Raw genomic sequence first — 12,263 nt, 5'->3', positions numbered from 1 at the left:
ACACACTAGGAGATTTTCAGTTGAAAAAAAATCACTAATTTTGGCCGTTTTGAACGATTTTCAGCTGAAAATCACCTAGTGTATATGCCCCAGCGTTGATGTGCGGTCCTGTATGAACACTAGCAAAGTCCCACATCAGCTTGTTTTACCAGCACATCTAGCGATAATGGATGGTTTTTCCATCCATCATCGCTGTGTACACACACACACCCCACCAGGGCCGCTGAGCTGAATGATTAGCCACTTTCAGCCCCGGCAGACCGCCCCGCTGCCTTCCCCCTACTACCCCCCACTGTGCTCCAGATGGAGCATACTACCGCCACCCCGCTCCCTACCCCTGCTCCACCCAGTGCATACATTACCGCCGCCGGGCTATGATGTCCCCTCATCTATCATCCGCTGATTTTTCATGATGATATGACAGCAGAAACCTGGTGAGACTCCAGACACCATTAGTCTCTTACTTTTCACTTTTTGAATTTACCGCTAATTATTGAATTATGCATCTATTTTTTACAAATTTCCTTTAGTAAATTTCCTTCATAATCTTTATTGCTTTAAACACACCCAGCAATACTGAATGTTTGAATTGGTATATTTATCTCAGATTTGTGCTGCCTCTGAACATTATTAAGAAACAACCTTTTACGGATCTATTTGTGCTATTACAGAGACCTATTTTTGGGAAATGTAAGTTCACCATTCTAAAGCCCCGTACACACAGGGAGATATATTGCTCAGTTTCTCCTTTTCATCAGCGACCAGAGATGGTCGCTGATGAGAAGGAACCTCTGCCGGTGGTGCCGCAGAGGTAATCAGCTGGTCGCAGGAGCAAGCTCCTGCAACCAGCGATTAGAATGGGGCTGAAAACGGGAGCGCGCACCCGGCGATTTATCGCAGGGGCACACTCCCATCACTGGCAATATGGTCGCCTGCGACCATATTCCCAGCGATTTCAGCCCCTATTGCCACCGTGTGTACACAGCTTAAGGTTTAGTGTGCCTGTCAATATAAAGGTTACATTTTATTAAGGACATATTTTCACTACATTTCATAACCACATACAGTACACATTTTTTCAAGCGTGCCCCCAAAAATGAGTCTTCTTTTTCTCCCAGTTCCTTTAATGTCCACAAAAGATGTAGACACAGACGGCACAAGATGGAAGAACCTCAGGCGTCCCTTGATAAAGGACACATGGTTTGAAACGCGTTGGCAGAAGGGACTTGGGAGCAGATGATGAACACCTGGTAGAACATCAGTGACCGTATCCAGAGACGCCAGAGGTTCTTCCATAAAAAAAAAAACACTTTGAGCAAATATCACACATCTGTGTGCACACACACTGACCAATTTCAGCCCAGTGATTTTCCCCATCACCTCTGTCCATACATGCTGTGCAAAAATCACCCAGTGTGTATGGACCTTAAGAAGCACGCACACGCACGCACACACACACACTTCTGCTGCTTATATTTTCAAAATACTAGTGAAATGCTCAATTACCTCGCTCATGTATTTCTACAATGTCTCCTCCCTACTCCTATAAAATATAATTTAATAGCTTTATAATAGAAAAGAATAGATGGCATCAATTAGTTATGCCGAAGCAAAGTAAACCATTCACATTAATAATATATTAAAAAGCCTTCACTAACAGTCAGCAGAACATCCATCATCTGTCCGATACCCCTTTCAGACGCACATAATCCCAGGACTAGCGCATGTCTGGATGGCTCTACCCGGAATTTTAGTCGAGCACCTGCAATGGACCCAGGCTTTATAAAAACCCAGGATTGTACCGGTCCCGGTAAAATCACAGGTAAAATGTCTGAACGCTTTAACTAATGGTCTTCAAACTTTGCGCACTACCTTAAGGGATGATCAAAGTTTGAAGATGGGTTTAATCGGATGACCCCTTAAGGGTGCTGTCATACGGGTCCCTGCTATTTACGTTTTCATGTATTGTGATATGTCGGTGGAAAGATTATGACTTTCTGAATACAACACAATAAACAGACTCCTTATATGGACCCTTAAATAAAGGGAGATCGATCCCCAGTCAGTTATTTCTCTTCATTGTTTGCTTGGGATACGGTCATTGGGTCACCACCAATTAGGTAAGTCGACACCACTAGGTTGACATGCAGGAAGGTCAACATGACTTGATCAACAGGGTCATTAGGCCGACATGGGTTTTTTCTATTGTTTGTTTGAGCCGACATGTGCTGACAGGTGGTATTTTATGCCCTACCATCCACTAGGGCACAGGTCTTCAACCTGTGGCCCTCCAGATGTTGTGGAACTACATGTCCCAGCATGCCCTGAGGTTTTTTGGCATGCACTTATAGGAAAAATGTGGCAATGCATGTTAAAACATGTAGTTTCACAACATCTGGAGGGCCACAGGTTGAAAAACCCATCCACTAGGGCATGGTGGGAGAATAAAATAGTGTGCTGAGCGTAGCAAGGCTCCGTGCCCGAAGCATGGCGAGCGCAGAAAGCTATGCAAGGGGACGCGGAGGAACGTTTCGGTGTCTATGTTGACATGTGTCGACAGGCGGTATTTCATGCCCTACTATCCACTAAAGCATGGTGGGAGAAAAAGAAAATAGTGTTTCGACCATGTAGCGAGCCATGTAAAAGGGACACGGTGCTACGTTTGACTGTTTATACTGTTTTCGGGTGAAAAAAAAAAAAAGAGTCGGCTTTTTCACTGTCGACCTAGCCCATGTCGACCTAATAATCCATACCCGTTTGCTTATGCAGTGAGGGTTTTCGGGATCTTCTGCTCCTGCCCTGCTGTGGATGGGGAGGGAAGGTGAATAGTTGGAGACCTGCTCTGGCTGCTGCTGCTGCCTTGCTTTGGTTGGGAAGGGAAGGTGGATAGTTGGAGACTTGCTCTGGTTGGGAAGTGTAGGTGGAACAATAAGTGCATAAGCATAAACTTTCGCCGGTCCTTAAGTCTAGTTTAAATATATTATCGCTATATAAGTTATAAGCAGCATTACCATAAGCAAATTACCGTAACTTTAATAAATCTTTGTGCGCTTTAGAGAGCATTATGCACTTTATTAGGAAATGAGACCAGTGCTGTGAAATACATTTATTTTGTGGTTGGAGTTGTCCATTTGGGAGCAGGTGCCACTTTTTATAGCTAGGAAAATAGTATGGCATGCATCGTTTGTGGGACACAAAAATTAAAACTAGAAACCGGTAGGTTGATAAATAAATAAGTCTGAAGGTGCCCATACACGTTACAATTATTGTATACAATATTGTATACAAAATCGCATCTCATCCGATCTCGGTTTTGCGATGAGATGTGCAGCACATACTTTTTGTACTAGATCTTATCTCATCTGATCATCTGTAGTTTGGGGGCAGATGTGTATCAGCATCTGGAACCAGGAAAGTGGGAAATTACAGCGACATGACAAAACTTGGTCCAAATTCTTATCTTCTGCTTGTAAAAACGCGCTCCCGGAATGTTCACATACCGAGGTCTTGACTCACATGTACTGTACGTGAAAGCGTGTACTACAATCTGTTTTATGTTCTTTATCCAACAGCTGCTCAAATGGTTGAAGCTTTAAGGAAATGTTAACCACAGACAAAGCACCACATAAAGCACCGCATAAAGCAGCACATAAAGCACCGCATAAAGCTGTACGAGCGGTATTTCGGGAAAAGTCTACAATCTGCGTCACCCCTGTAGTTAGCTCTCAGGGGTAGGGCCATATTCCCTCATGTGACTTTGCTTTTTTTAAGGGGTACTTGTTTCGTAGCACGGCGCCAACGATTTTGACTGGATCCATCGGGTCTGAAAAATCGGGTTGATCGCATCGCATGCCAACCAAATCGCATGCGATGCATGCGATTTTTACATTGGAATCAATGTAAAACGGTCCCTGAGACCCGATTTTACATTGATTTCAATGTAAAAAGCCCCAAAACCCTCCATTTTAATACCAACCCCCCCCCCAATTGTTAACGCCACCCCACTATTGACGCCAACCCAAAGCGTGGCGAGCACAGCGAGCCCGCGAGGGGAGACTGTACGCGTCCTCCGCCCTTTTCATACCCCTACTATCCACGTCGGCGTGGAGTTGATTTTATATAGTGTGGCGAGCGCAGCGAGCCCCGCGAGGGGCCGCGGATTCCTTCACAGGTATCCGCGGCCCCTCGCGGGCTTCACAGGTATCCGCGTCCGCTCGCCACGCTTCGGGCTCGGTGGCTCACTGCGCTCGCCACACTATATAAAATCAACTCCACGCCGACGTGGATAGTAGGGGTATGAAAGGGTCGGAGGACGCGTACCGCCGCCGCTCGCCACGCTTCGGGTTGTGGTGGGGTGGCGTTAAACATACTTTTTAACCATATACAATGTGAAGTGGGCCATATTGGCCCATTTCACATTGTCACCCATGTAAAATCGGGTTGATCACGTCGGTCGCATCGCGGCCCCTTATTAGGGGCCGCGATCAACCCGATTTTGTCTTTCACCGGCAAATTAGCTGGTGATTGACACAAAATCGGGTCATCGCGTTGATTGTATGCCTTAAGTGCCTTAAACTTAAGGCATACAAACAACGAGATGGGCGCCGTGCTAGGAAACAAGTACCTTTTAAGTTACAAACAATTCACCCATGAGCCGTCCGGGACTTTCTCGGGCAACATCTCTTATGTGGGCCTATCCGATATGAATAGCTGACGCGATCCCAGCCGCGCCTGACCAGCTCGGATGCCATCCAACAGATCGCTCCTGCAGCCAGTATGACGCGCGGGCTCCGGTGCGATGCATCACATGTGATTTGGACACTTTTTATGCAACTAATCTCTACAATCGCATGAAGATAACATTGTATGTAAATTACCTAGTTTACGAAAAACGATCTTCAGTGGCCAACGTAATACTTATTCAGTGTCGCCTGCCGATAGAGCTTTATGTACCCTGTACTCGTCCGTTACTCTCCTCTAATGCAGGTCACAATCCCCAGGTACACTAACTGTGCGGCAGACCCCTCGTGGCACCATATAAAGGAAAATAATAATACCTGAACCACCAGCATGCTACATCTCTCACTTGGACTGGTCAACATAATGGATTGCCGGTTAATCCTATACTAGAATTGGAACTTCTTTGCATGAGGTCAGATCTTCCCTAAACAAATTCCCCTTAAAGAATCATATGCGATGTATCACATGCGATCCCCGCTCCCGGGAGAGATCCGACACGGAGATCATACATGCAGCACGGTTCATCTCCGCGTCCGATACAATGCACATGGGACTGCGCATCAGATGGCAGATGCTATTTTGGGTGAATTTACCCTATTTCTCGGCTCGATACGCCCGTCGGGTGATATCGGGCCCGTAGTGTGTATGCGGCCTTTACACTTTTACTACAGCCCCTCTTGGCACCCTGAGAGGCGTCATAAGATGCCCGGTGTTAGCATAGTTGTGCAGAACCTGCCAGCTCAGGCCAGACGTCTCGCACTGCATGGCAAATGGATGCGAGATGTAGGAATACATATCTATAATGTACATTACAGCCAGCACATTCCGAAGTGACAGCCTTCCTGATTATTATGCAATATTACATCTATCAAACAGGTCATCAGTAATGTTAGCAATTATTTGTTATTTCTAGAAGTCTTCCAGAACCCCCTCATGCATCACTCCAGTATTACAGTAGCCTGAATCTGTGCAACATTCCGGAAGATGCTCTCGCTACTAAACGTCAGTTAAAATCCACTTCCACAATAACCTCTTCTTAGCCTACCAGCAGGGGGATGACGGCAATTCAAAATGCCGACACCGGAATCCCGACGTCGCTCAAAATGCCTTTGCCAGAATCCAGACTGTTGGCATCCTAATTGTGAGTCTGCTCACAATGCTTAGAGTTTAGTCACTACAAGGGGTGTTGGGGTTAGACTGCGTACAGACGGGTGAGTCAGAGTTAGGATTAGGCCATGGTTAGGCTGCATGAAAGGTTAAGGGAAGAATTATGGTTTGGAACTAAGGGGGTGGGGGAGGCTGCAGGTAGGGAGTGTGAAGCATACTTACAATCTGGGTGTCAGGATTTGGACCATAGGGATGCTACTGTTTTCAGATCAGAGGCAAGTGTCGATACCTCGCTTTTCCCATCCCAATTTGAAGGTGTTCAATACATTAGCAACATACAATTATATCACTGCTGCACAGCAATCAGGTCCCGTAACACTTAAGTAGCGAAGGCACACTACTGCCTGAAATGGGCAACCTGCCAAGTTATGACAAACCAATCATCTACTTCCTCTTATAGACGACTGTCAGTTTCAAGTCTGACTTGCAAATAAACATTACACATACCAACAACTGATGCAATATACAGCCACTGATTACTACTGTGTAACAGTGCAGATTATGCGGGATAACCGGGAATGCAAAAACAGAGGCCAAACGGCGTAGGGGGAAATAAACAGATCAATGCAGACATGAAAATAAAGAGTCCTCGTTAGAAACAGGACATTCTCAGAACCGCGCAGAGCAGCAAGTGCAGCTTTTCTCTTATCTGCAGCACATTCACATTCTAATACTGAATTCAGAGTCTGAACGACAAACGTGTGGCTTCAACACCAGAAGTGATCTACAAACACATGTAGCATTGCCAATATTACATGGACTGTAACCAATGCAGATCTGGCCTTGGAGTATAAAGGACATCCAACTCCTTGAAGCGGCTTCTGTGCTACATCACCGACATCTGATGTAAGTGAATACGACGACTTCGGGTTATAACAGTGGCATCTTAGGGTTAGTGATCTCCGCAGCCAAGTGACCTAATATCTATAAACACCATCGGCTTCATCTGTTCCCAATAGGCTTGAGCATCGCAGTTTAACCGCTTATTGTGATGCCTCTGCTACTTCAATGATCGCAAAAACCTAAAAAATATAGTGGGTCTCCGGGACCACTCACGTACAAAAAACGGGGTCCTACCTGACCATTTCTGGGTCCCAACGGAATAAAACCTCCTTTCCCCTTCCCCCCCAGCAAGACACATACAGAAGCCTCCTCCTCTCCCCACATGGCATATACCCTGAGCCGAGGGCTGGCCCGATCCTATTTCTTGGGGTAAACAAATATAACTGTGGCTTTTGTGCAGGGCTGGGCAATTGCGGCCCTCCAGATGTTGATGAACTACACATCCCAGGATGCTTTGCATTAGTTTTGCTATGTGGCCATGCTGAAACTGATGCAAGGCATGCTGGGATGTGTAGTTCATCAACATCTGGAGGGCCGCAATTGCCCAGCCCTGCTTTTGTGGGTTGAGGGGGTGGGGAAGTATCAATTGGCCCACTCACATATGCTCCTTTTTGCGGCCCTGCAAAACACTTGTGGCGCCTTATAAATAATAATAAGCTAGAAAAGACATAACCCGTAAATAGGCACAGAGCCCAAAATTTAGGGCATGACTTTGTGTCCACATAATAGTACCAATTCACTTTACACCACACATTAGTGCCACACACTTCACCAGCTAGAGCCATTTGGACACACTCTGCCAAGATTCCACATTATGCCACACACTGTTATGCCCATTACACAACATGCCACATACCATAATGACCAGTACATATTATGCCACACACCGTAACATTTGTCTAAACTTGCTGGGGGGGGGGGGGGGGGGGTGGTGGATAGATAATATCTTTTTTCCCTGCATCCTAATAAATGGAAGCCAACATGGGTTGGAGAACGTGTGCACATCTACCACTCACATCGCATCAACAACAAAGTCTCCTCCCGCTATTAGGGAGTCGTGCGGCCGGCACAGGTTGCAGCCGGGGATGTGTGGGGTCTCACAATACCACCTGTCCCACTGATCTTTTACATGAGAACATTGTTATACTGGCTCATATACCGCTTATATATTGACACTAAAATCATTTATCACTGGCAGGTCACAGAGAGTTTCATCGTCACCAGTGCCACCTCCATGTGGTGTCCCGCAGGGTTCCATATTATCTTTTGTAGTTTGTGCTGTAAAAGGCTAATGCAAGAACTTTGAGTCCTATCAGGAGAAAAGGGTTATATAAATAACATTATTATTACTCCAAGGCTTTATTTCAACCCATTATTTAAATTTTAAGATTTTTTTTTTATTCCCCTGAAGTCGCCTAAACACTTTCTGTGAGAGATTTGAAATCTCTCTGCTGAATCTCTGGCACAAATCTCTCCATGTGTAGGGCCCATAAGTGTGAACACCCCATTATTCTGATTTCAGACAATTGTCATCGCAAGAGCAAGGTAATTATTATCTTTTAAATTGCTAAAATAGGCCTGGAAGAAAAAGACTAAAGCTATTCTGTTTATTGCATACCCTTCCTAGCTTCCTTCATTTCTAAATAGCAAATGTGAAGACAGAACGCAGATGCATGAATTTCTCGTTTCTTCATTGAGGAAAAGGAGAAGTTTCATCAGAATGTTTTTTAGCGCATGGTATTTAATGTAACGCCAGAATAGAAGTCAAAGTTATCCGATTGAATGTTCTCTCTATGTAATATAACGTTACTAGGTACCCAGTACTCCAGGGGGAAGGGCTTTAGAATGTAATCTCTCTCACCCACTTAAACCCACGGTGTTCTGCCACCCTGATACTTATTTCAGTGTTTGCTGTAAGGGAAAAGGGGCTATGGGGATGGACCAGTGCACAGGTGTGAATTTAGGATAGTAAGGTTGGGTATGTTCAAATCCACAATACAGTAAGGATACAGATACAAGTAAAGAAACTTGTCTTAATTAGAAATGTGGAGGTGCTCCCTAGAGAGTAAACATAGGGTATTTGGAAAAAACTCTTTTTGTTGGGGCACTCTTTATACAAAAGTTTGTATAATTGTAAGAAAAAGTTTATAGATCAATTGTTTCAGGGTGACTCAGTAGGTTCCTCAATTATGAATAGGTTATTTGGTTTAGTAATACATTTTTGATATGTTCAGGGAATTTACCCTGATGTGAGATAATGTTTTTATTAAAATTTAACTTTTAATTAGGATATCTTTAAAAAAAAAAAAAAAAAAAATTCTTACAATTATACAAACTTTTGTATAAACAGTGCCCCAACAAAAAGAGCGTCTTTCCCCTCTTTTTTCCAAATAACTTATTTCAGTGTTGCCTGCTGATACAGCTATGTTTATGTACTCTGTACTTGTCCTTTATGGTCTTAAACTGTAGTCACTGCTTCCTGATTTGTTTACGTACTTTGTAATGAAGCACTGCAGATCCCTCGTGGTGACAAAGGGTATTATTATTATTAGACATGCGTGCCCCACCTGTGCCTAGTTTTGGAACCATATTTTTATTGTCAAATGGATAAAGTAGAAGATGCAGAGATTATTAGGATTATTTTTAAAAAATTCAATACAAAATTTACACTTTTGTTTTAAATTAATTTTAAAAATGAATTCTATTCAGAAACTTCTGAAAAATAAATAAATAAAGTAAATCAATAAACCCCTCTACCACCAGTGGAGTAGGCCCTACTCTATTACTTGCGCTACATTGGTTCCGATATTGTAATATTCTTGGACCCAGAATACTGTAATAAACAATCAGATTATGTGGTCATCTAAATGTGATAACGAAGATCGCCACTCATCTGGCAAGGGACCGGCCCTAGAGCCCTATACACACTGGACAAGTTATGTAACGATATTGCTCAGAAGAGCCCTTCCAACGACTGTCAGCAATATATAGTTAACTATATCGCTGGGGATTTTAGACAGATCCGATTACTCAAAACACTGAATGGCTCACACATTAATTTTTGCCAGTGACCCTGGAGCTTGAAACAATCAGTAAGAGGAACAGGTGTGTGGTCAAGCATCCAAATCCTCCATAGCTTAGAGAGTCTACGGGAATGAATTACTATAAGCAATAGCAGCGCAGTTACAAACTGTACTATATATCCATCACTATCTAATGATGCCAAGACTTCCCACTTATTCCCCAGCAACTGTGGGAGCAACTCAGCTTTTAACAACAAAAACCAACACTATTTTCCAATTGTATTTGTGTTTTGTTTAGTTACACTATGTAATTACAGTGTGGCACAATCATGCTAAAAGCAATAACGAAGAGCAAATATTTGAGAGACCAGGAAACATGGGCCATTTACACAACTCCCGTTGATACCTTAGAACTATAGAACTACCTATAAACTAATGGTCACAAATAAAAACCAGGAGTTTTAAATGGGAAAAAAAAAAATTCAGTAATTTGAGAAAAGTTAGTTCAAGGTAAAGGCAATGCGCTGTGCGCTCCCACGGGCATCGCACAGTACAACAACTATGTGCTGCACAAACTTTTTGTACTGCCCGCGGATCGGATCGCATGCGTTGCGATCCACCCGTGTATGGAGACCTTTACACAATGCAGTATACAGTATCTACTAAAGATCAAACCAATAATGATGGGGAAATGACAAAATGTAGAGGTTACTTAAAGCATTTAAATAACATTGGCATTCTTAATCAAACATGATGCTTCATGATCATATTTAAAGTTAAAATGCTTTAAGTAATACCCCTTTTACACCAGAAAATGCAGGGAATTACCCAGAAATACAGGCCAGGGATCATGCAGGTAAATTCCCAGGTTGGCCCCTTTCACACCAACCTAGTCCCTGCATTTCCTGGTGTGAAGGGGGGGGGGAGACTGTATTAAGAAAGAAAATCTATAGATATCACGAAAAACTAGTTTGTTTGCGCGTGCGTGTGTATAATAATATGCACATACACTTTTACAATTGGAACCCACAGAGGAAGGGAAAGTACAGTACACACAGTTGTGTGCCCCCTCATACAGGTCACATGGTGTGAGGCCATCTGCTCTCTCAAGCTGGCCGAGCCGCACAATTTTGAGGGGTCGTGCGAGGCACCATGTACACATCATGAGGAATGTCAATACGATGTGCAATCCCGCGGGTCGAGAGGTCAGCCCTCAGATCATACATGCTGTACGTATGATCTGTTGGCTTTCATTGCGATCGCATGTGCTTTTAACGCACACAATCGCACTTACTACCTGCACACAACCAGGTCGTATGCATGTCAGGTGTATGGCCACTTTCAGTCCTAAACTACAGTAGGTACACCCTTCTACACTGTACATGAGACCAGGTCGTATGCATGCCAGGTGTATGGCCACTTTCAGTCCTAAACTACAGTAGGTACACCCTTCTACACTGTACATGAGACCAGGTCGTATGCATGCCAGGTGTATGGCCACTTTCAGTCCTAAACTACAGTAGGTACACCCTTCTACACTGTACATGAGACCAGGTCGTATGCATGTCAGGTGTATGGCCACTTTCAGTCCTAAACTACAGTAGGTACACCCTTCTACACTGTACATATTCTGAGCTTCATAATAAACCAGCCAATAAGACAGATTGGACTAGGGGGTAACTTGCCCCAGCTATATGCCCCGACACTCCTGATGCCAGCAGCAGTATGCTTCAAGCACATGTACCACAACAGAGTTGCAGGCTGGAAACTTATCCTATATTTAAAGATAACTGATAAGGACAAAAAGAGGAACAGATCCGTAAACACTTATGGATTTGTTTGTTTTCTGTGTATACTCGTGCTTGCCAAATCAATACAAATCTGGACGTTAGAGATACACTGAAAACATAAACAGAAACCATATATCACATTCAAGTTCCATGGTTCTACTAAGGTGGGTATCCGATTACCCACCATTATTTACTGTGAGTAATGTTATCACCAGAGGCTACCCTACAGTATGTACCCTGTAACATAGACGCACTGCATACATGTGCCGCAGCTTACTGGGGATTTTGTATCACCTGCCTACAGGTGGACTAGACAAAACCCCCAATAATGCCAGCTTTTCAATGACCTGAAATCAAAAATACTCAGACTCACTAAACCAGTTTTTGTGCAAAAAAAAAAAAAATTGTCACTCCATAAGCAGCCTCAGCGGACAGAGTTTCCCTCGCTCAGCGTAGCTTTTATTTAATAATAACCGATTGTAAATATTAATATTGGCAGAACATTGGAGAGGAGGAGGGGGGGGGGGGGGGGGGGGTTGCTGCTAATTACGGATACCAACCTAAAGTCTTCCCTGCCAGAATATTTGGGCAAAACTGACAGCTGAATTCACAACCATATATCACCTGTGTCAGCAGCTGGGGCAGGACATGTTCTGTGTTTGTTATTAATTTGCCAGTAGATAGATCCAGAACAAGAGAA

The 12,263-nt window shown here is 43.8% G+C and overlaps 1 protein-coding gene across 2 annotated transcripts in view; it reads right to left on the bottom strand.

Moving 5' to 3' along the window:
- Positions 1-12,263, bottom strand: part of NFATC3 (nuclear factor of activated T cells 3) — an 85,068-nt gene that overhangs the window by 71,561 nt on the left and 1,244 nt on the right. The gene's annotated exons all lie outside the window — the stretch shown is intronic.

Source organism: Crinia signifera, chromosome 11 (genome assembly GCF_055691185.1).
Source record: "Crinia signifera chromosome 11, ASM5569118v1, whole genome shotgun sequence".
Lineage (NCBI taxonomy): Eukaryota > Metazoa > Chordata > Amphibia > Anura > Myobatrachidae > Crinia > Crinia signifera.
Note: the sequence above shows the minus strand (reverse complement) of the source record. Positions and strands in the feature narration are given on the sequence as shown.